At 39.6% G+C, this 25,036-nt stretch overlaps 1 protein-coding gene across 3 annotated transcripts in view; it reads left to right on the top strand.

Annotated features, from left to right (window-relative positions):
* The window catches only part of DGKI (diacylglycerol kinase iota), a 5,490,864-nt gene that overhangs the window by 1,649,990 nt on the left and 3,815,838 nt on the right, over positions 1-25,036 (top strand). The gene's annotated exons all lie outside the window — the stretch shown is intronic.

Raw genomic sequence — 25,036 nt, 5'->3', positions numbered from 1 at the left:
GACTATAGATATATTCCACAATAGGTGGATGTCATCAGCTGTTTGACTCCAAAATATGATTAGATAAATTCAGACAAAGGCATACAAGTAACAACAGATTTTAAATATTGCTCATTTTAAACTTAGAAATTTTCAAGAATAACATGATGTATGTTATCATGCATTTTCTGAAAGATAGAAAGTCTGAAGCTCAAATAAATGCCATTGTTTAGTGACTTCAGTTCTCAATGATTTGCCAAAAACCACACATTTTATGAAGGTGACACATCAAACATATGAGGCAAAAGTCTGGACATTCTGTAAAAATCTGGACCGTTAAGAGATAACTTGAGCTGTACTTAGCATAAATATCAAGTACAGTCAAGTGAATATGTATGATAACAGAACTACAACAGGCAGAAAGTCTCACTGCACTATGGAAGAAAACTGCGGAGCACAGATCTTGGAACCTGCCAAAGGTGAAGATCAGAAGATTCCTTCAGGAAGTAGTATGGCTGTTTTTAATGGGTTGATATTGTGAGAGATGTTAATGTGGTTGGTGGCCACAACTATCATTATGGAATTCTGTGTTGCTGTGTCATTGACAAATTGTTTGTGGGATTCAGAAAATTTCCTGTACTGTAGGATTAGAAAACTTAGTTCATGCTTACTTTTCGGCATTTTCCGGCTTGCTAGAGTTGATATCTGTATTACAAACAGTATTTAGAACACATTTAGAGCCTGGTTACTGCATTTCCTGTGTTGCACTTAATTTAAAATCAGTTTTCTTAAAATTGCAATTACCTGACTCTGGCCTAGCACTCAAGTGTGGGGTCATTTATTGCACTATTCTGACTGTTTTGCTACTTGTGTATCTCTGCTACCTTTAAACTAAAACAAAAAAAAAAAACAAACAAAAAAAATCTTGCTTTTTTCCCACTTTCTGAAATTTAAGAAAGTTCAGTTACAGATTTGCTATTCTGAACTGTTTGTAAGTTTCTTGGAGGCCAGTGCTTGCTTGGGCTAAAGGGAAGTCTCTGTGTTCACCAGTGGCAGTGGTTAACACTGAGCAGCCTGCCTGTCCCCGTTGGAGTGGTTACTGCCTAGAAGCTGTAGTTTTATTGGTCATTTTGGGTCAATTCCAAACTCCTTGATCTCTCTCTCTTAAAACCCTGCAACTCTCTTTTTGCGCAGTCTTGTGCACAGAGCGGCGTCGGGCAGCGCCGCTTAAACAGGTTTAAAGTATTCCCGGCTCCACAAAGTCTGCTCTTCACTTTTTCCCTTAGAACTGCTCTAAATCTCAAAATAAGCACTCTATTTTCATTCTAAAGCCCTGCACTCGCTCGTACAAGTAATATCCTAGGTAAACACTAATAAACTTAAGCACTACATCCTCTTATACTCCTTTAAAGCACTTGCTCCCTATTGGTTCTTTCTAATCAGTCAATAAGTAGTTCCCTATATTATTCAGGCATGTCCAAAGGTCAGTTTCGGGTTTATTCTCCAGTCCAGCTGGTGAATCTGGGAATCTTGAGGCAATGTTACAACTGCCTTATGTATACAGACCACCCTCTCCTCCTCCAAACAAGCTCAAATATATGTGAGAGATGCAACTATATATCCAAACTGGAGGCTAAGCTCTCTCTACCCAGTACTGGCACAGCCTGTCAGGAGGAGAAGGTAACCACACACACCACAAATCCAGTCTCACATAGACCTATTGCATCAGCAAACCAAACACATAAACACACAAAAACATACTCGGAGGCTCTAAATAAAAATCTGCCTAAGCAGCAGAGACCTCCAAAGCAGACATCCAAGCAACCCCTACCACGAAACAATACCCACATAGCACATAGCTCATAAAGTCAGTGTGCCACACAGTCACAGCCCTTAAGGCTAAACAACACACCTAATACACTTGTAATAGGTGACTATTGTCAGACACACTGACATCCCACTCACCAGGCTGAACAAGGAGAAGGTCACTGTAAGCTGCCTGTTGGGTGCCAGGATCCGTCACATAACACAAGCACTCAGGTCACTCCAAGGCAAGTACAAATATGACTCCATCATTGTCCATGCTGGTGTGAATGACCTGAGATGTACCTCCCTGGACTACATGAAAAAAGACATAGAGGAGCTCTCTGAGCATGTAGCCCAGGCCGGTATGACTCTGACCTTGAGTAGCATCTTACCCTCACCAAGAATGATGCCACAGTATAAAGACAAAATGATCAATTTTAACAATTGGCTAAAGTATTGGTGTCATTCAAAGGGGATCCAGCGTCTGTCAGCCTGGGATGACATGCTCGACAAGCCACATTGCTTCGCTAGGGATGGCTTGCACCTGTCACCCCTGGGTTTTCGAATACTGGCAAAGGCTCTTGCCTCCCCCATAGTGCCTTTTTTAGGCAAGGCTCAAAAGACAAACCCGCCTCCATAGACAACACAAAGAACAAAAAACTAAGCATAATGCTGCTCAACGCCAGAAGTCTAAACCTCAAGATGCATGCACTTGAGACTCTCCTCAGTATGGAGAATATCGATAACTGTGCAGTAACAGAAACCTAGTTCAAGGCTCCCGAAAGCACCCCAGCACTAACAGGTTATACTTCATACCATGCTTTCTGGCCCCAAAACTCAGACTGAACCACAAAAGGAGGGGGAGTATCCATATTTATCAAAGATACCCACACCTCCAGGTTAGTGGCACTGCACGAAGCATCAGAGACCATCCATGTGCAACTAACAGTGGGCAAAACTGCCTTTCAGTTTGTAGCCTGCTACAGACCACCCTCCCAAACACAGAAACCTCACTCAGCTTTCCTGAGAACACTGGAGAATATGAAGGTCTCTCCAAACACCATAATATTGGGTGACTTCAGCTACCCAAACATTGATTGGGAAAACTACTCAAGCCCAACCACCCTCGCCCAATGGTTCCTAGAATTTATAAACTCAAATGCTATGGAAAAACTGGCCACCCCTCCCACAAGAGGGGAAAACATATTGGATCTGGTCATCACCAACATGGGGTCTATATGTTCCACACCAGAGGTATACCCCTCATTGGTAAGATCAGACCATAAACTAATCTCACTGGACATCCATATTCCATCCCCACCCCTAGCCAAGGAAACCATGGTGAAGAACTTCTCAAAAGCAAACTTCACACTTCTCAAAACTGAGGTGGAATCCTTCAAAGCCCCTGGGCCAGTGGAAAATATGGCCCAAAATGCAGAATCCTTTACAAAATTATTCTATGGACACCTACAGGAATGCATGGAGCATGCTATCCCAAATAAAACCAAGACTCACTCCTCCAAAGGCAGGAGACCTGTCTGGTGGATTCCGGCCATAAATAAGCAATACAACAGAAGGAGAAAGCTACTACATGATAGAGCAAAATCCCAAAAAGGGAAGGCGTCTCTGATCAGTACTAGCAAGAAACTACAATCCCTCATAAAATCATCTAAGGCCAGCTTCAAAAGCAAAATTGCACAAGACACTAAAGATAATCACAAGGCCTTCTTTAGTTATGTCAGAAACCTGGGAGGCAACTGCCAGATATGCTCTGAGTTAGTGCAAAATGACAAAAAATACACTGAACCCACAGACATTGCCAACATCCTGGCAGAAAGGTTCAGTGCAAACTCCCCCCCCCCAAAAGAGCAAATGTCTATCCCAACAGAGTGTAGCCTTCCTGAGATCACAGATGCACAGGTGAGAGCTGCCCTCTCCAAAGCAAAAAACACAGCATCAATGGGACCAGACGGTGTCCCGGGCTGCATCTTACACAAGCTCCAAGAAGAACTAAACCCTCATATAAAGTCACTGTTCAGTCTCAGCCTTACTACAGGATATGTACCCAAGGAATGGCGTACAGCAACAGTGGTCCCACTCCACAAAGGTGGTGCCACAACAGAACCCAGAAACTATTGCCCTATAAGCCTGACTAGCCTGGTCTGCAAAGCTATGGAGCGTATCATCATGGAAATCATAAACAAAGACATTGGGAACCCCCAGACACTGGATCCTACCCAATTCGGCTTTGTTAAGGGCAGATCTTGCCTCTTGAACTTGGTTGACTTCTTTGAAACAGTTACCAAAGCCATAGATGAAGGGAAGATAGTCCACACAGCCTACCTGGACCTCGCAAAAGCCTTTGACATAATACCCCACTCGGGCATCATAAATAAGCTCACCAGCTTAAATATCAACCCCTATGTCACAAGATGGGTTGCAAACTGGCTCAGGGATAGAACCCATATGGTCAGAATAGCAGGTGCCATGTCAGACTGTAAACCAGTTACAAGTGGCATCCCACAAGGCTCAGTCCTGGGACCTCTCTTGTTCGGTATATATTTCTCAGAGGTACAGGCTAACATGGGTGGACTATGGCTGACCAAGTTCGCAGATGACTGTAAACTGGGTGCCATAATCGACTCTCCGGCCAACACAAGCATCCTTCAAAAGGGTCTCACAGAGATGGATAACTGGTGCCAGAGCCATGGCCTAAAGCTAAATGCCAAAAAGTGCATAGTCATCCCCTTTGGGAAAAAACAAAGTGCCCACAAATTACCATATAGGTGGTAATCCATTAAGTACGGAAGAAGTAATTAGGGAATTGGGGACCCAAGTAGATAGCAATCTCTCCTTTGACAATCACGTTGCCAAAGTGGTTAGAAAGACCTTCTATATAGCCCACCTTATCATGAAAGAATTCACATCTAGATCAAGAGAAGTCATTGTGCCCCTCTACTCATCACTTATCAGGCCCATAATTGAATACAGTGCCCCATTTGGGATGTACCTTACCCGACACCTGCAGCAACTGGAAAGACCCCAAAAGTACCTCACCAAGAGGATCAAGGGGCTCAAAACAGATGCCCTATGCAGCTAGGCTAAAGAAACTCCAGCTCCACTCAGTTGCGTATCGCCTACTCAGAGGCGATCTGTGTCTGACGTATAAAGCCATGTCCAACCCAGAATTAATGGGCATGCTTCACCTCAGGAAATCCAAAACCCTTAGAGCTACACGGTCCAGGGACTTGAACCTCAGCACAGAAATAAATAGAACATGCTGGAGGGACAGATTCATATCCCAGAGGCTCCCCTCACTCTGGAACAAAATCCCAGTCCATGTTAGGCAGAGCCCTTCACTGACCCTCTTCAAGAGAAATCTTGACGAGTGGATGGGAGATCGTAAGTTTACCCCTGGGATCTCTTCTGTGACCCTACTAGACAGAGGCACAGTAAACTAACCTTAAAAGGGCTACCTTCTGTGACCTACTATACAGAGGCACAGTCAACTAATCTAAAGGGTGGCGAAAGCCAAACACACTCTGGCTAGGCTTAAAAATGCCCTAGGGCAGATAGCCTAGTATCAACCTATGAACCTATGATTTTGTTATTCACCAGTCATTGTGAAACCAATTCCTTAAACCTACAGTACAAAAATGTTCATGTATCTCAAATTAGACTCCACACATTATCTATATTTATAACTATATATATCTGTATATATATATATATATATATATATATATATATATATATATATATATATATATATATATATATATATATATATATATATATATCTACAGTTAAAATTCATCAATCAAAATTAATGCAAACATTATGTCATCATATTAAATTAATCTTTCTATACCAACTGCTGTAGCTCTAACACCACAACTTACTTACCTGTCTCCTTTTTAAAGTTGTCTTAATACTAATAACTTCATTAAAACCTGGGTGTAAGCTGGCAGCCAACTTAATTTGCCAGTGGCTGACTTTATTATTCCGTCTTAAATGTATATTTTCCTCTTCACATTGTCATATGCTTTTTCTAAAACAAAAAAAGTAATCCTTTTAAAACCCCTGCACTTACATGAATGCCTATATATGTGTTGTATCATTCTTTTCTCCTAATTGAGTAAAATAATGCAGTACTTTTTCTCTCAATTGTCTTACCGATTTCTACAAATGAAATGCACATCATGTTACACAAAAAGTAACATAAATCCCGTGTGGAGAGGCAAAGGCAAACCTGTCCTCACTGATGTAAAATGCTTGCAATTAGGATTGTGTCACTTTGGTTTGTTTTCATTTATATAAATGTATGGTTGCTTAAGTCAGAACTGATGATTTAATAAAAATGTTTCTTGTTTAAAAAAGGGACAGGACTTGAATCATTCATGTGATGTTACTTAGGTTATATGACATATAGCAATATATGTGACACCTAACATTTGTTAATTTTAAAATAATACAATTTGATTACTTTTATATAACTGTAAATGTGCCTATGTCACAAGTTATAATTCAATAAAGGTGTTAAAAAAAAACCTACCAAAGATGAAGCCATTGGTGGGATGTACAAATGTGAGCTTTCTCCCATAAACTTACATCCCCCGCATAGCTCCTTTGGACCTCTGTGTTGGGCTTTTAATAAATGTTTTCCAGTTTTGAATAATAGGGCTCCCATAAAAATTTCAAATTGTTCCTTGTAATATTTTAATGTAATTAGCATCTGCATTACATTATATTGATATTTTTTACTTCATAACCATCCCTCTGCTTAATTTTTCACTTCCCCAAGAGAAGAATGCTATATAAATCAAATTCCTGCTATTGACAACCAAGTCAGTCTGATCCTTAATATCTTCCCAAGTGACAGTACCTCTCTCTAAACATGTGAAAAAGAAACTCCATTTGCTGTCCAAAATCAGTGTCACAAGTGGTAAGTCTTTTAACCCTGATCACTTGGCTTTTAATAATGTTTAACTTCATCTTCCGTTAGTTCCCAGATTGAAAATGAACAAAACTGCTCCTATAGCAGTCTATTCTAAAAATTCTTGTACCAGAATTACTAAGGATTTTGCCTTTCAAAAAACTGATTGTCTAAACATTAAATGCAACCTCTTGCATTGCTGAATTTTAAACCAAAAATCCTGCAGAACTTTTAATCCTTTCTATGAACAAATCAATTTCTTCTTTAGTACCTCTCCAAAAAAAAAATCTGTGAAACAAACATAAAACATAAAACACTGTACATTTTTCAACCAAATGGAGATTAAGAGAGCATCAAACAAACTCTACACAAAGAAACAAAAGAAAAATATTTGAATAACCAAGTGCTTTTGTTCTTTAGTATCTCAGAACTTTGTAAGAGCTACACCAGACTTACAAAGTTCATTTAACTAGCACCAAAAATCAAATGATTAGCTAGAAGACACAATCAATGTAGAACTTACTAAACAAAACGTATCAAAAATGATGTCTATTAATAAATATTTTAGTAAAAACAACATAAATGAAAACCATAATATTCATTCTCTCTGTGCTTTAAGCAAGCATTTAATATTAATATATTAATTTAACTCTGGTCAATTATCAGCTGACAACAATATCTGCCAATGTACTTATTTGCATTCAGGTAATGTGTTAGTATTTCCCCTTAGCTGTTGCTTCTCAATATAATCTAATACAAAAAAAAAAAAAAACTTTTTTGAAAACACCGCAAACTGCAGCATGTTTTGCTAAGGCATTATTGTTGTGACATTTTTTTAATGGCTAAAATATGTTCATAAATTCTATGTGAAAGCTTTCTGATTGTTTTACTTGCAAAGAAACTTTCACAAATTTCACACAATGCTAAGTAGACCACATTTCTAGATTCACATGTAAACCTACTTTTAGCCCAATTTTCCTTACAAGTATTCTTCAAGATAACACAGAAGGCTTCAATAATAAACTCGCAGTACTTGCAATGTTGAAGCAAAAGCATTCGCATGTGAGACAAGGGGGTTCTAACAACCTAGATCCACTTTCAAACAATACCTTAATACTATTAGTTTTCTTGTATAAAAAGTTTGGTCTTCCAGAAATAATACTAGCTAGATCCTTATTGCCTAAAACAGCTTTCTAGTTTTTCTTTAAAATATTTTTACACTATTTAAGTCAAGTGAAATTAGTATTAAAAAAGCTCTATACAACTTTCTCTCAAGTGTCTTCTTATTTACCCACATGCACTACATATTACACAAGAAGCAATATATTTACACAAGTAATCTGATGACATCTAGTATATTTTAAGATGAAAGCACTTGTTTTGGTTTTATAAATAAATGATCGGTAAAAGTGACTCCCACACATTAAGCTAAATTATTGGTTTGTTTGACATGTTTAGACTGTTTTATAGGCACAGGTAAAATTATTTCCCACTACCAAAAGTGAACCCTGTGGCAGGTTTGCCCCTGTGCTCCCTTACTTACATACGATGACTTTACAGTCGCACAGTTGTGAATTGAGTATAGTAGCTTACATATTCCTGGGGTTAAAGAATTGGGGAATATGCCCTTATTCCATGTTTCTGTGATCTCAGAGTTAATATACATAATTAGCAGGCGGTGTGCAGGGAGGATTGCACTGTTTGGAACAGAGGGTATTGTGCACTGCAGAATAGTACTGATGCATTATGGGAGAATAGGTTAACCAAACTTGTAACACAGTTTGAAGTGTAGACATTGCAGAGCAGACATACATTAAATGACTGAATTGAGTCAACAACCTGTTGAGAAAATTAATACAGACATATGCATGTCGCATGTTGTGCAATCTAAATAAAAAATGATGTGATTTTATTTTTGTATGTAACTCTCTGAGCACAGCATTACCAAGCTGAATTAGTGCATGTGCAATCACATCTTGAAATGCTGAACTTAGAAAAGGAATTAGCAGTACTCTGTGTTGCCCTGTGCTAACTATCTTGCAAAGACAGGGTTCACAATAGGGAGCAGGCAAATTAATATAGCATCAGAATGATGACATGTTAAGGAAAAGTGTAGCCAACATTTACAGCTACAGGAGACCGAAAAAAAAAAAACATTTGTTTCACCTATTTGGATTCAAACCATTGCAGCATTGCAAGAAAAACCTTTATACCCGAGTATTATCTAAGCACACCATGTAGGATGTTATACTTCTGATAGTACAGATTTCACCAAATGTGCGTGTGTGTATGTATTCATATTCATTACCCTATGACCACTGTAGTTTGTACATCCAGCTCTTCAGCTTTTTGAAAAGTACATTTAACTTACTACACATAGCTAAGCACAGCAGCATGAAGTGCAACAGAGGAAGGTGGTTGAAGGCAATAAAATCACAGATATTGCCATAATCTATGTATATGCATTAGGCCTTATTTACATGTGGTGCCCAATGCCAGACACTGGACAAATGCGGAGGTGGAAGAATAATGACTCAGAAGGGAGAAGATACATAGGCAGGTTGAGATGGAAGTAGGGGCATAGTAGTTTATGACAGAAGAAGGATAATGATGGATCATAGCAATATTTAGCCAAGGGGTAGATATCAAATACTATACAAAAAACTGTCAGCAACACTTAGATAATGGGTGGATTAGAACTCTTAAAAGTAGTAAAAAATATGTATACATGTGAGCACTATCTTATCATGCCACAAAGGGACTACTACTTTACAACATTTAAATAACAAAGCTGAAAAACAGTGACAACTTACTGAAACAGAGGAGGTGAACAGAGAGATAGAGACAGAGACAAATGCAGATAGGAATGGCAACAGTATGTTTTGGCAGACAAGTAGAAATATCTGCATGCTGTGTTACCCTTAATTTTTTAATTATCATTAATCTATGATGCTCTATACTTGCTATAGGGAGAAATAAGAGGTACAGAGTGCTACAAACATGAAGCTATAACAGGATAAGTTTAGTTTAATAATGTTCTCTGTTGCTGCTGCAATGTTTTAACAAATGATATGTTAATGAAATGTATATGGAGAGAAATACAGACATTTGCATTTAAATATATGAATGTAATATGACATCTCATGAATTAATACATTGACGCACAGCTGTAATTGAACCCATGACCCTATGCAAAAACATCAATCAGGGTAATTATCTCAGCAAGCTACATAGGAACTCTTACCTCAGGTATCCAACAGCCTAAGAACTGTTACATTAACAGTTTTCATAGAACTGCCTTTACTCTGTATTTTCACAGCACAGTGGATTTAAACAAATTTGCATGAAAGTAACTAGACCACTTCAGATTAAATTGAAATCTTCAGCTTTTGCAATAAGAAGTTAAACAGCATTCACTGTCATTCAGCATTGTGCACTAGTCCAACCTCTGGGAAACGCAGAGATCATAAAGTAAAGGCTTTTCCATGAGCCATTTCTGGCCTCGTGTGTTCATAGGATCATAGGAGGCTACTAGGCTAATGGCCCTGGGGCCCTTACAAGCCTAGCCAAGGGTTTATTCCCAAAAAAAGAAACCTCAGTCAGCACCTGTCACCCCTTTCAATGAGGGACAAAGGTGGAACCCCTAGGACAAATTTGTGGTTTTCCATCCACTCATCAAGGTTGTGCTTGAAGAGGGTCAGCGAGGTACACTGTTTGACATATATGGAAGTCTGTTCCAGAGATGGGGCAGCCTCTGGGAGACAAACCTGTCTTTCCAGCAGGTATTGTTGATGTTGCATATTAGATTTAGGCCTATCAAGCAAGCAATGCATGAGGAGTTAGACTTACCGATATGGAGCATCTCTAATAGGGCAGGGTCTGATACTGCCTTGTAGATAAGACACAGATCACCTCTAAGCAATCTGTATGATGCAGAAAAAAGTGATAGTGATTTGAGCCTGTCCACATAGGACATGTGTTGGAGGCCATGGATTCTGTTTGTGAGGTATTTCTGTGGCCTTTTCAGTTGGTGCAGGTGTTTGGAGAGGTACATACCAAATGGGGCATTATACTCAATTATGGGTCTAATGAGGTAGGAGTACAGAGGGGTAATAACTTCCTTTTTTCTGGATGCAATTCCTTTACTTATGAGATGAACCAAGTAAAAGGCTTTTCTGATCACTGCCGCCACATGATGGTGGAATGTGAGATTGTTGTTAACATGAGTACACAGGTCTCTCATGACTGGTTGTGTGCTTAGGAGGTTGTCATTGATGTGGTAATCAGTAGGAGTCATGTTTTTGCCGAATGGTATGATAATACATTTTTTCGCAATTAACTTAAGGCCATGACTTTGGCACCAGTTATTTGTAGCTGTGAGACCCTCTTGCAGTTTTTTAACATCATTTGGGGAGTCAATGACAGCATCCGTTGCAGTCAGCCGCAAACCTGGTCAGCCACAGTCCCTTTGCCTTTGCTTGGACATCTGAGAAGTATATGCCAAACAGTAGGGGTCCCAGGACAGATCCCTTGGGAACACCACTAGTGACAGGTCTGCTTTCGGAGGTGGTGGTGTCTATTTTGTCCTTATGGGTCCTATATGTGAGCCAGTTGGCCACCCATCTGATGAGATGGGGATTAACACCAAGTTGTGTTAGCTTTTCGATGATGCCCGAGTGGGGATTGTGTCAAAGGTCTTGGCCAGGTCAAGGTAAGCTGCATGTACTGACTTCCCCTCATCCAGAGCCTTGGTGACAGTCTCAAAGAAATCAACTAGGTTCAATAGGCAAGATCTGCCCCTGATGAATCTGAATTGGGTGGAGTTGAGGTTTTGTAGATTGCCTATATCCTTGCTTATGAGGTCCATAATAATAAGCTTCATGGCTTTACAGATCAGATTTGTCAAGCTAACGGGGTGATAGTTTCCTGGATCAATAGTGGCACCACCTTTGAGCAAGGGGATGACAATGGCAGTTCTCACTCTGCTGGAATGAAACCTGTAATTAGTCTGTGGCTTAATAGGGTGCTCAATGGTGAAGCTAGTTCTTGCTGGGGATGGTTTAGAATACATCCTGGAATATTATCAGATCCCATGGAAGGCATGTTCTTTGCCTTGGATAGGGCTTTTAAGACCTGATCTACAGAGATGTAAGGTGTGGGATAAGTATCAGGGATGTTGACTGGGCCTTTGGGGAGTGAGAAGGGGGTGAAGTTTGCGCTGAACCTATTAGCTAGTAGGCTGGCTAAGTCATCAGGAACAGTGTAAGTGGTACCATTAAGTACTAATTCGGAACAAACTTAGGCTTTGCCATGGAGGTTCCTAAAGTAACTGAAGAAGGACTTGTGGTTTCCCTTTGATTCAGTGGCTAGTTTCAACTCATAATTGGCTTTTTGGAGTTTTTCACTAGTGATCTAATTTGCTTGTTGAGGCAGAGGAGGGAGATTTTCCAATTTGGAATTTGTTCCTTTTTACCCTTGGACAGCAGTTTCTTCCTTTTGTTGTAAAGCCTGTTGATGGAGGATATCCACCAGACAGGTTTATGTTTCCTTGAGGAGCAGGTTTTAGTTCTGTTGGGTATAGCTGAGTCCATGCAATTGTACAGGTGCTTGTATACTGCACTGGCATACTGTTCAGCATAGTTGTCTGCATCCTCTGAGGGGGCGGTGGTGTGAAGCTGCTGAGACCCTCCCTCAGGAGGGTGTAGTCAGCATTTGAGAAGTGTTTTAGCCTGGTTATGGCTGAGGAGGGGTTGCATGGGCTAGAAACTTTGAATGAGACAGACTGATGATCTGATCTCACCAGGGCAGAACATACTATGGGAGTGGTGCAGCGGTCACCCATGTTGGGAAGAACCAGGTCCAGTATGTTATCTCCCCTTGTGGGGGATGTGACCAGCTGGTCTAGTATGTTAAAGACAATGAAGTCAAGGAATCATTGGGTGAGTGCATTAGTGCATGAATAGTTTTTCCAGTCTATGGTTTAGTAGTTGATGTCACCAAGGATCAGGGTTTTAGGGGGTAACTTGATGGAGTCAAGTAGGTCCAGATAGGAAGAGTGGGTGTCCTGAGACATGGAGGGGTTTTATAGCTGGTTAAAACTTGGATGGGGGTCTTGCCAACTGTCAGTTGCACCTGGAGTAATTCCAGTGCGTCATGTTGGTAAACCAGTCTGGAGATGTGCCTGTCTTTAATGAAGATAGAGACCCCCCACCCTTAGTCTTTCCAACCTCATTTTGGGGTCAGAAAGTGTGGAATAAAGTATAGCCTGGTAAGGAAGGGGTGCTGTCCACAGCCCTGAACCAAGTTCCCTTGACTGCACAAACAACGGCATCTTCCAGTGGGAGGAGAGCCTCCAGTGAGTAGATTTTCAGATTAAGGCTCCTAGCATTGAGCAGCATGACCTTCCATTTGCTTTTTGACAGATCTTGTGTGTGAATCTATTTTTTGACCAGATTAAATGTGTGAAAAAGGGCTGGATAGGACAGTGGTGAATATAGGGTTGACAAGCTGAGGGTAGGACACAGGGAAAAGAATATAGGAATTTGCATAAAGGTCATTGTAGACTACTATAGATATCCACTTCTTTGCAAAATAAATGTACAATTGTACACACAATTTCATGACTTTGGAGAGTCAACATAAAAATGATGGGTAATAGATAAGAACAGAATAACAGTATATGGCCAAATAGACCAAATCAAGTGCATCAAGATGACACATAAGGGCATATATATATATATATATATATATATATATATATATATATATATATATATATATATATATATATATATATATATATATATATATATATATATAGTGTACTCATGTCAAGAATATCGTATTCGATATTCTCGGACCTCGAGCACATAAAGTAGACCCTATATATATATATATATATATATATATATATATATATATATATTGTCGGTCATGTGCCCATTATTTTTTTATTTATTTATTTATTAATTGGAGAAGAAAGAAATGTTGATAAATATGTATAGGAATGAGAGGGTCAGGCAGGTAGAGTAGGGCATGTTAAAAAGAATGTGCAGACATACACGGCATACAAGACAGAATGGGATAGTGGTGAAAACAAAAGGTTGGGGGACACAATGATAGGAGATAGATGGGGGACATAGGAGGCACACCGAAGTCCATCTTGAGAACAGTGAGAATCTAGTCCTCACTCTCAGAACTGTCATCATTGTCTACTGCAGCAGCTCCCTGTGCCAGATGTGGTATCATCTTTGAAAACCAAATCAGGATGTTTTCAACCATACTGGTACTTGCACTGAGACCTCTCTCCATGTTATTCTCTACCAGATTTGCTGGGTGAGAAAACTACCACCTCCACTGACATTACTCCAGGAAGATACCACCAGCATGAAGCAGAGCTACCTAAAGCAGTTGGATCAGATTGGGCAGAGGTTGTTGAGACAGACAGGTTGTGAATCTGAGATGCTGGTTGTCTGTGCTGCGATCTGTGGAGGTATCATAGACTGAGTCACAGTGGCCGGTCTAACTTTCTGTGCTGTTGGTCATTTATTTTTCAACTGCAAGATATGCAAATAGCAGGATGTTAATAAACTATAACCCTCTCCACAAAAAATATATAAAAAAAAGAAAAGAGAGAGAGAGATAACATGGAGGATACAGAAAAAAAGAGACAGATGCATGACATGTCACACTACTGTATTTTTCAATAAACTTTGTTTGGCAGTACATAAGCAATTATACTAATTTAGTATTGTACACCTTATTCACATGCATATATGATAGAAAAGTATTAATCTGTCATAAAATAAACAAATTTCACTGCTATAATATGAGAAAGAGCCACCTTTATTTCCCTCTGATGGATAGGATATATGCATTCAAAAATTAATAACTACAATTACCATAATTGAATTGTTCCTGACATATTATTATTTGTAATATCTTATACATACTTATCCAGTAATAAAAAAATAATTACTGCTTCTGGGTATTGAACCCACATACATTTGATATGGGGTTCTCATTGCTTAATGCAAGCAGGAGGAGTTATTGAGAAAGGCATGCATGCTTGAGATTAAGGTTGAAGTATGCCTGCTCAAGATGCTGGTGATTGAGGAAATGAAAAGAAATCTGTGGCTTGAATTTGGACCTGAGTCATGCCTCTTTAAGGTTAGTTAATCTCTTCTGGTGACCTCATGTTCTGCAGCTATTTTCTGTGCAGCTGCACAGTGTCTACATTACCCAAATGAATGTTTAGGTTAGCAAATACCTAAATGTTGAACTGGTAATATTGAAAAATTAAAACAGTGAATAGACGATTTAACATAGGAAGGAATTCCCTCGGAAGCAAAAAAATAAATAAAATAAATGTAAACCTTAATGAAGTGGGGGCTTTACCCCCCACACCCCTGATATGGGGGGCTGTGCCTACCCACACACCCCTTAACTAAATATACCAACTCTGAGATCACTGTATAGTGTGGAAAGGGGCAAAATCCACATAACGGGCAAGGGAATTCATTCCCTGCATTAAATTGGCCATTTGAGGTTTTTTGCTTTCATTATTACCAGATCAACGTTTAGGTATTCGCTAACCTAAGCATTCGATCAGGTAATAGGAACCCACTGTACAGTACAAAAAGAAAAGAAATATATACAAGAATAATAGGTTCATAGGTTCATACTAGGCTATCTGCCCTGGGGCAATTACAAGCCTAGCCCGATTTTGTTTGGCTTACGCCACCCCTTGATTTGAGTATACTGTGCCCTTTTTAAGGTTTAGTTTACTGTGCCTCTGTCTAATAGTGACATGGAAGTAATCCCCGGGACAAACCTACGATCCCCCATCCACTCATCAAGATTCTTCTTGAAGAGATTCAGTGAGGTGCCCTGCCTAACATAAATTGGAATTCTATTCCAGAGTGAAGGGAGCCTCTGGGTTATGAATCTGTCCCTCCAGCAAGTTCTGTTTATTTCTGTGCTGAGGTTCAAGTCCCTCGAGCATGTGGCTGTAAGGGATTTAGATTTACTGAGGTGGAGCATGTCCATTAATTCTGGATTGGACATAGCTTTATATGTCAGGCATAGATCACCTCGAAGTAGGTGGTATGCAACTGAGTAGAGCTGGAGTTTTTTTAACCGAGCAGCATATGGCATCTGCTTGAGTCCCTTGATCCTCTTGGTGAGGTACTTTTGGGGTCTTTCTAATTGCTGCAGGTGTCGGGTAAGGTACATCCCAAAAGGGGCATTATATTCTATGATAGGCCTGATGAGGGATGAATAAAGGGGCACGATTACCTCTCTTGATCTAGATGTGAATTCTTTCATGATGAGGTGGGCTATGTAGAAGGTCTTTCTAACCACTTTGGCAATGTGGCTGTCAAAGGAGAGATTGCTATCAACTTGGGTCCCCAGATCCCTAATTACTTTCTCTGTACTTAATGGGTTACCGCCTATGTGGTAATTTGTGGGCACATTGTTTTTGTCAAAGGGTATGACTATACACTTTTTGGCATTTAGCTTTAGACCATGGCTCTGGCACCAGTTATCTGTCTCTGTGAGACCTTTTTGAAGGATGTTTGTGTCAGCTGGAGAGTTGATTATGGCGCCCAGTTTGCACTCATCTGCGAGCTTGGTGAGCCATAGTCCTCCCACGTTGGCCTGTACCTCGGAAAAGTATATACCGAACAAGAGCGGTCCCAGGACAGAACCTTGTGGGACGCCACTTGTGACTGGTTTCGAGTCTGACATGGCTCCAGCAACTCTCACTCTGTGGGTTCTGTCTTTGAGCCAGTTTGCGACCCATCTTGTGACATAGGGGTTTATATTTAAGCTGGATAGCCTATCTATGATGCCCGAGTGGGGTATTGTGTCAAATGCCTTTGCTAGGTCCAGATAGGCTGTGTTGACTACCTTCCCTTCATCTATGGCTTTGGTGACTGTTTCAAAGAAGTCGACCAGGTTCAAAAGGCAGGATCTGCCCTTGACGAAGCTAAATTGGGTAGGATCTAGTGTCTGTAGGTCTTCAATGTCGTTGTTTATGAGCTCCATGATGATCCTCTCCATAGCTTTGCAGACTAGGCTAGTCAGGCTTATGGGGCGATAGTTTTCAGGGTCCGTAGAGGCTCCACCTTTGTGGAGTGGGACCACTGTTGCTGTACGCCATTCTGTGGGCACATATCCTGTAGTGAGGCTGAGATTGTACAGCTGTTTTATTTGAGGGGTTAGTTCTTCTTGGACTTCATGTAGGATGCAACCCAGGATGCCATCTGGTCCCATGGAAGCAGTGTTTTTTGCTTTGGAGAGGGCAGCCTTCACCTGAGCATCAGAGATGTTTGGGAGGCATCCCTCTGCCGGGATAGATACTTGCTCTTTTGGGGGGGAGGGGGAGGAGAAGTTTGCACTGAACCTGTCTGCCAGGATATTGGTGATGTCTGTGGGTTCAGTGTATTTTCTGTCGTTTAGAATCAACTCAGAACAAGTCTGGGAGTTGCATCCCAGGTTCCTAACATAACTGAAAAGAGTCTTATGATTGTCTTTCGTGTCCTGTGCAATTTTTCTCTCGAAGCTGGCCTTGGAGGATTTTATGAGGGATCATAATTTTTTGCTAGTACTGATCAGAGCTGCCTTCCCTATTAGGGATTTTGCTCTATCATGTAGTAGCTTCCTTCTTCTGTTGTACAGTTTATTTATGGCTGGGGTCCACCAGACTGGACACATGCCTTTGGATGATTGGGTCTTGGTTTTGTTTGGGATAGCATGATCCATGCATTCCTGGAGATGTCCGTAGAATGCGTTTATATAGGATTCTGCAGTTTGGGCAGTAGTTTCCACTGGCCCTGGGGCCTTGAAGGATTCCACTTCGGTTTTGAGAAGTGAGAAGTTCACTTTTGAGAAGTTTTTCACTGTGGTTTTCTGGGTTGGGGGTGGGGTCGGGATGTGGATATCCAGTGAAATTAATTTATGGTCTGATCTTACCAATGAGGGATATACTTCTGGTATGGAGCATAGAGTACCCATGTTGGTAATGATCAGGTCTAGTATGTTATCCCTCTTGTGGGAGTGGTGACTAGTTGTTCCATAGCATTTGAGTTTATAATTTCCAGGAACCTTTGGGCTAAGGTGCTGGGGCTTGAGTAGTGCTCCCAGTCTATGTTTGGGTAGTTGAAGTCACCCAATATAATGGTGTTCGGAGAGATCTTCATGTTCTCCAATGTTTTCAGGAAAGCCGAGTGGGATTCCTGACTTTGAGAGGGTGGTCTGTAGGATGCTATAAACTGAAAAACAGTCTTGCCCACTGTTAGTTGCACATGGATGATCTCCAATACTTCGTGCAATGCCACTAACCTGGAGGTGTGGATATCCTTGATAAATATGGAAACTCCCCCTCCTTTTGTGGTACTTGGCCTCCGGGTTTTGGGGCCGAAAAGCATGATATGAGGTATAACCTGGTAGTGCTGGGGTGCTCTCTGGAGCCTTGAACCAGGTTTCTGTCACTGCACAGATATCGATGTTCTCCATACTGAGGAGAGCTTCGAGTGCGTGCATCTTGAGGTTAAGACTTCTGGCGTTTAGCAGCATTACCCTTAGTTTCTTGTTCCTTGTGCTGTCTATGGAGGTGGGTTTGACTTTTGAGCCTTGCCTAAAAAAGGCACTATGGGGCTGGCAAGAGCCTTTGCCAATATCCGAAAGCCCAGTGGTGACAGGTGCAAGCCGTCCCTAGCGAAGTAACGTGGCTTGTCGAGAATGTCATCCCAGGCTGACAGACACTGGATCCAATTTGAATGACACCAAAATTTTAGCCAATTGTTAAAATCGATCATTTTGTCTTTGTACTGTGGCATCATTCTAGGTGAGGGTAAGATGCTGCTCAAGGTCAGGGTCATACCGGCCTGGGATACATGATCAGAGAGCTCATTTATGTCTCTTTTCATGTAGTCCAGGGAGGTACGTCTCAGGTCATTCACACCAGCATGCACGATGACTGAGTCATATTCGTATTTGCTTTGGAGTGACCTGAGTGCTTGCATTATGTGGCGGATGCTAGCGCCCGACAGGCAGCTCACTGTAACCTTCTCTTTGTTCAGCCTGGTGAGTGGGACGTCAGTGTGTACAATGTGTACAATAGAGTCACCTATTACAAGAGTATCAGGTGTGTTATTCAGCCTTAAGGGCTGTGACTGCTTGGCACACTGACTTTGTGGGCTATGTGTTGTGCGTGTTTTGTTTTGGGGTAGCGTTTGCTTGGATGTCTGCTTTGGAGGTCTCTGTTGCTTAGGTAGATTTTTATTTAGAGACTCTGAGTATGTTTTTGTGTATTTATGTGTTTGATTCGCTGATGTGGTGGGACTATGTGATACTGGAATTGTGTTGTGTGAGGTTACCTTCTCCTTCTGACTGGTTTCACCAGTTTTGAGATGAGAGAGCTCAGCCTCCAGTTTGGCTATATGGGTGCATCTCTCACATATATTTAAACCTGTTTGGAGGAGGAGAGGGTTGTCCGTGTACATGAGACAGTTGTAACATTGCCTCAAAATTCCCAGATTCACCAGCTGGACTGGAGAGGAAACCATTGACTGACCTTTGGACATGCTAGAGTAATATAGGGAAACTAAATTAAGAAGGACCAAGGGGTCAAGGTAATCGTAGAGAGTATAAGAGTAAGTAGTGCTTATGGTTTAATAGTGCTAACTTGTAAGATTACTTATTTGGACCAGTGAAGGGCCTTAGAATGAGAATATGGTGTTTAATTTGAGAGATAGAGCAGTTCTAAGGGAAAAAGTGAAGAGCAGACTTTGTGGAGGCAGGAATAGTTTAAACCCAATTAGGCGGCGCTGCCCACTGTTGCGCTATGCACAAAAATGCGCAAAACCGTGCAAAAGAGGGTTTTAAGAGAGGGAGATCAAGGAGTTTGGAATTGACCCAAAATGGCCAATAAAACTACAGTTTCAAGGCAGTAACCACGCCCACAGGGGCAGGCAGGCTGCTCAATGTTTATCACTGCCACTGATGAACAGAGAGACTTCCCTTTAGCCCAAGCAAAAAATGGCCTCCAAGAAACTTACAAACAGTTCAGTAAAGCAAGCCTGTAACTGAACTTTTTAAATCTCAGAAAAGTGGGGAAAAAGGAAGTGTTTTTGTTTTTTTAAAGATAGCAGAGGTTCACAACTATCAACAAGTTATAACAGTGCAGTAAATGACCCCACACTTGAGTGCTAGGCCAGAGACAGATAAAATGCAAGTTTTAAGAAAAAAACGATTTTAAAAATAAGTGTAAACAGGAAATTCAGTAAACAGCTCTAGGTTGTGTTCTAAATACAGTTACCAATGCAGAAATCAAGTTTAACAAGCCAGAAAATGCTCAAAGTAGGCGGCTATGCAGAAAAACTTAGCAAATAATCTGAAGAAAAATACTTAAAATCTCAAAAGTGGCTTCTTTCTTTTTTCAGCGTTTTCTCCTTTTGGTGGGTGCTTCCTCAACAGCCAACAAGTCTGAAAAGATGCCAAAACCATGAGGTAATCTGGTTTTAAGAGATGGAGATCAAGGAGTTTGGAGTTGACCCAAAATGGCCAATAAAACTACAGTTTCAAGGCAGTAACCACTCCCACAGGGGCAGGCAGGCTGCTCAATGTTTATCACTGCCACTGATGAACAGAGAGACTTCCCTTTAGCCCAAGCAAAAGATGGCCTCCAAGAAACTTACAAACAGTTCAGAACAGCAAGCCTGTAACTGAACTTTTTTAAATCTCAGAAAAGTGGGAAAAAAGCAAGATTTTTTTGTTTTTTTGTTTTTTAAAGATAACAGAGGTTCACAAGTATCAACAAGTTATAACAGTGCAGTAAATGACCCCACACTTGAGTGCTAGGCCAGAGACAGATAAAATGCAAGTTTTAAGAAAAAAAACGATTTTAAAAATAAGTTCAAACAGGAAATTCAGTAAACAGCTCTATGTTGTGTTCTAAATACAGTTACCAATGCAGAAATCAAGTTTAACAAGCCAGAAAATGCTCAAAGTAGGTGGTTATGCAGAAAAACTTAGCAAATAATCTGAAGAAAAATACTTAAAATCTCAAAAGTGGCTCCTTTCTTCTCTCAGCGTTTAGTCCCTGCATTTGGCTAGCTATATAATTAATACCATATCATAGACAGATTATGGGTCAATATACTTACACAACTGAGGAGTGTTTGCAGTCCTAAATTCAGCATTCCTTCAGCTTAGGAGGTCCTGCTTGCACTTCTTAAGATCATTAAAGTAGTGACATAATTGTTCACTATTGAGTGGAATGCAAGTTGCACTAGCGACAGTCTTTGCTAAGTTTTTCCAAGCCTCAACCTTATATTAAGACTCAGTATATCCCCTCTGCAGCAGCCTACTGCTATGGCACTTCTCAAAGAGTGCCACAAATATCCTAGACTCCCTAATACTCCATCTTTGTGATCTAAATCAAGCATCATTCTCTCCCTTGTCAGCCATGTCTGCAAAAGTGAAGCTAACAAAATCTGTCTGAATTTTCACTCATATAAGATTTTGTGTGTAACTGGGATTCTTACACCCTTTGAAAAAGTATATTTTTGATGGATTCTAACCTTTAATCAGCTGTGTTCTTTATTAAATCTCATTGCACTTGCACCTTGTGCCACAGAGATAGATATGTGACAGGTGGATTTTCTTCACTCAGTGCTGTCCAGGGTGCTAACAAAAGATGTGTTTGCACTACATAAGGCAGGCTAAACTGAATTTTTCACTTTTTTCATAGGCAGTGAGCCATGTCTGTGTGCTGCCTAGAGGAGAGCAAACACAGATTAAAAAAAAAAAAATGAAAAAATACATTACATATATAGACAATAAGTGCAATGTAATCTTGATACAGGATTCAAACAATTCTTTAACCGAATTTGAACCATGTATCATCTGTCCTTTTTCTCTAAGCTCACTGCACTTGCACCTTATGTACAGAGAAAGTTACTTCACATATGTATTTTCTTCACTGAGTACTGTCCAGAATGCTGAGGGCCATGCAATACAGCTGGGCTGATTTGTGCTACATAAAGCAAACTTAACTAAATTTTTCACTAAGCCATGAAAGTTCATTTTGCTCTAGCAAGGGGCACAAAAATGCAGAAAACAATATTTATCAGAAGCATTTACACAAATTTTCATATCACCTTACCACAGCAGTACTATCATGTATGTGCCACAGTATGAGGAATTTATCTAATGACATGGGAATGGATATGGGAACAGAAGAAATGATTTCATTGTTCAAACAGCTCAGACAATTGATATTGACATAATTCAAATTACTTACATGTCTTCCAATTTTAGTCAATACTGATCTAACTTGAGTTTTTCACATCAGTACATTTATACACCAACATGAGTGTCAATATTTAGTATGGCTTTCCTCAGTAAAATGATCTGTGAACACATTTTAAACCCTGTATCACCTGTACTATTTCTATAAGCACAATACATTTATACATTATACCAGAGTTATAGAAGTGGGACACCTTGAATTTCTTCACTTAGTACAGTCAAGGGCAAAAATGACTGTCTTAATTCCATTTTTGATGGCAGTCAAAATAAAATTTGCCATTTTTTTATATGGGCAGTGAAATGACATTCACTGCTTCTGACTACTTCCAGTCAATGGAGCACAAAGCCACAAACAACAAAGAAAAAAATAATCAGGTATTTTGAATGTACATTTCTGAAATGTAATCAACTTTGTTATCTTGCAACAGGGATCTTTATGGATTTGAACTCTCAAACAAGGGTAATAAGAACAATCATTGAAGAGTATTTCCCATATTTGTAATAGGCAAGGACATATACTTGCAAGGATAAAAAGTGTTTATATGTACTAATAAGGTGACATTGTATCAAGTCACAGTGAAACTGCAAGAGAAACAAGTTATGAAAGTTGTATTTTCTGATTTGACAGTAAATGTCTGATTATGATATTGCTAATAGTTGCAATACCCATGTACTCACACAATATTAAGCAAAGACTGCAAACACTGCAGGTGCATTCCTCTATTTTTGTGGTGCCTCATTCTCTTATCTATGCTTTCTTCATAGTAATGCTATCTGTTTCATTGCATACGTTATCTGTATCAGTGATTTGAGTACTACTTTAAATATGGACAACATTTCTTACGACTGTGCAATAACTGCAGTCAATAAAGCCAGTATTGGAATGAGAGGAACGTTGGTCTCCTAAATCAGTCAATGTACTTTCAGAGTTTTTGGTAAGTCTCGTCTCTCTGACACACACTCAGTAAGCAAACATCAAAGAGGGAAGACTGTGAAACACTGATTGCTTCTGTAGTCAGAATAATCATAGACACCTGAAAGCCATTAGCAGGTAACACTTCTCATTGCTTGCCCACATAGTGCTAGGGTGTATGCTTGCAATTATGTAGCTCCTTACACCATGTTTACATTCCCTGCACTTAATATACAGATTGAGGAAATTCAGGGATGCTAATGATTTTACACCTCATTTGTATATTTACAGTGCTGACTCTGTACTATATAACGATAACCATGTAGCCAATGCCCTTGTATCAGGCTATTTGGATCCAGCAAGCTTGATACTGCTGAATAAACAGAACTTTTGGAGAATTGTCTACTTTCTATGCTGCATTCTTGTCAAAGTATGTTGTTATTTCTTACATAATGATTTTAGAGTAACATTAAAAGGTTAATTACATTGGCCACTCAAAAGCATTATTTATATAAACATTTTTCTTTATCCTTTCGTTTGGCATAGCCATGTCTTTATTACAAAAAGTGTGTTACACAATGCTACATAACCTATATTTTTAGGTTGTATTTAATTATTTGCACAGCTATAGCAGATGAGTGCATTATAACTTTGCAGGAAGGTGAGGCATTTCTATATGTGTTAGTGAAAAGAAAATTGTGTTACATCAGTGGATTTCTTCCTGACTGCTCTCCATAGCAGCAGAGATGGCAGTTATAATATATAATAGTTGTCCTACATTTCTAATGCTATATTGTGACTTTTTATTATTAATGCTTCTATGTATTACACAGTTAAATCTGTGCTATCTGCATTACAGAACTGTTAGATATTGATATGTGATTTAGATTTTTTGGGGGGAGGAGTCTCTTGTAACTTGTATGTAGTAGTAAGGAACATTACCTTTTAATTTGTTGTGTGAATGATGGATGCATGCTTTCACTCGTAACTGAATTCACAGCCATCTTTCTTGGTATTATAGGCTTAATTATGTGTTTGTTTTCTGTTTCGTCATACAGGGATATGGCACGGAAAAAGAAATCTGTGCCCCCTCAAATCACCATACAGTCATGCAAGAAAATTAGGTCATTATACAGACCTTACATTACCATGGAAACTTTTTGTTTGGGAGAGGCAAAAGTGACTGTTCTGCCTGAGACAGGATATAGTAGGTTTTTGACAGCTTCAGTGCTGTTGGAGGGCATGGGATAACTTACTCCCAGATATGACATTGAGCAAGTAATATGATAAACTCTTGCTATCTTAGGGTGGCTGCAGTTGTCCAAGAACAGATAGCTACAGGATGTGGTCCTGCTCCCAAACCGTCACTAATAGAAACAGAGGCATTCCTGTCCATTGTCAGGGATCTGGATAGATTGACAGGGAGTTCCTGCATAATCCTTGATATTGGTGCTGATGTGTACAACAGATCCATAGTGTCACAAGCAGTCCTCCCAGGTATGTAAACTGCAAGTGTCATTATTATGCCTTTATATGCCTATATCTTAGAGTGATATATATATATATATATATATATATATATATATATATATATATATACACATATATATATATATATATATATATATATATATATATATATATATATATATATATACATATATATATATACATATATATAATATATATATATGCCAGCTATAGGTGTAAGTTAGAAGACACAGTCATAGAGAAATAGAGGAGGTTGTTTATGGAAGAGAGGAATCCAACTGTTCACAACATTTTTGTATGAAAATATTTCTAATATGCACACGCGCATGAGATTGTTTTTGTTTTCTTGCTTAATTTGCATTGTGATACTTATCACCTTTCTTTCATTTCCCTTCCTCACATGCAGGGACATCTGGATTGCAAACTGCCAGCTCACTTGCACATTTTAAGCACACATTTCGTTAATAGTTATTACTGTATAAGGTAGATAAAAGTTGATATAAAATTAAAATTTGAGTTTAACATACCATAACTTTCATATAAGGAAAATATGTGATCAATTGTATTCTCTATCTCACTCTCTTTTTGTTATG

The sequence above is a fragment of the Protopterus annectens genome, chromosome 11.part0, assembly GCF_019279795.1.
Source record: "Protopterus annectens isolate FY-2018-M chromosome 11.part0, PAN1.0, whole genome shotgun sequence".
Classification (NCBI taxonomy): domain Eukaryota; kingdom Metazoa; phylum Chordata; order Ceratodontiformes; family Protopteridae; genus Protopterus; species Protopterus annectens.
This window is presented reverse-complemented; position numbering and strand designations above follow the sequence as displayed.